Here is a 1,291-nt window from a genome sequence, read left to right on the forward strand (position 1 = left end):
ATTCAAGAATAGACACAAGCTCACACTCTAAGCCATAAAACAGTCTATTCACAATTGCATACATAACTGATACATCCACAGCATCATGCTTATCATCACACATCATTAATACATTTTATCACAAAAGCATATCACATCATGCCACATAATCAAATACTGTATTAGCACATTCTACTAATGCCTATACTACTCAAAACAACGGGAAATGATCCCTGCTACATCATACATCAGTTAAGTACATCACTCAGCCTAAACAACCAAAAACTGTACAACAACAGCACAGAAAAATCACAGTTCTGCCCATACGCGTATTGCCTATGCCCATACGCGTATTGCCCACGCCTGACCAATTCCATACGCGTAATGCCCACGCCCATACGCGTATGCTACGCGTATCACATTCCCATACGCGTACCAACAGAGACCAAAACACGTTCAAAACATCATCTTCCTCATCCATACGCGTATTGCCTAGTGCCATACGCGTACCAGCCATCTCATACGCGTATTGCCTAGTGCCATACGCGTATGACCAGAACCAGAACTTCCAGATCTGCAATGGCTTTCTCTGCTACGAGATCCACTCAATTCAACCTTCCACAGTCCAATTTTCACACAAAATCACTCATATCATCTAACCCGAATCATCTCCTATTCGATTTCACAAATCTTAACATTATTACATATAATTCCTACGAATTTCCTTTGATTTTAATCCAGATTCGTTCATCCCAAGAGTTCACAATTTTCAGCATAATTATCCCAATCAGAGGTAAATCGATGGTCTATCACTACCCATGACATATTATCACATAATACCCGTTAACCGATGATAAACCCCCTTACCTGAGTTAATCCAGCAATCTCTGAGCTCCAAGCTTTTTCCTCTTCTCTTGCTCTGCCTTTTTGCCCTTTTTCCACTTTCAACCGCTTCTCTGTGTTTTCCTTTTCACGTGCAAACCCTTTTTACCAAAAATGGGACTTTTTATTATTCCAACTTATTTTATTCCAATAAATAATTATCCCAATGATTATTATTCCAAAATAATAATAATAATAATTCAATTATCTAATTAAATTAATAAACATATTATTAACTTAATTTAAATAATTATTATATTATTATCGGGGTGTTACAGGAAACACTGTGTGAGAAATCTGAGTGTATTGTGCAAGGTAGAAAGATGAACGGAAACGGCAACATGAACACCAAACTTCCAGTATTTGACGGTAAAAACTGGAATCGTTGGATGATCCAAATGCGTGTACTGTTCGGTGCTCAAGATGTTCT

The sequence above is a fragment of the Lathyrus oleraceus genome, chromosome 4 (assembly GCF_024323335.1).
Source record: "Lathyrus oleraceus cultivar Zhongwan6 chromosome 4, CAAS_Psat_ZW6_1.0, whole genome shotgun sequence".
Lineage (NCBI taxonomy): Eukaryota > Viridiplantae > Streptophyta > Magnoliopsida > Fabales > Fabaceae > Lathyrus > Lathyrus oleraceus.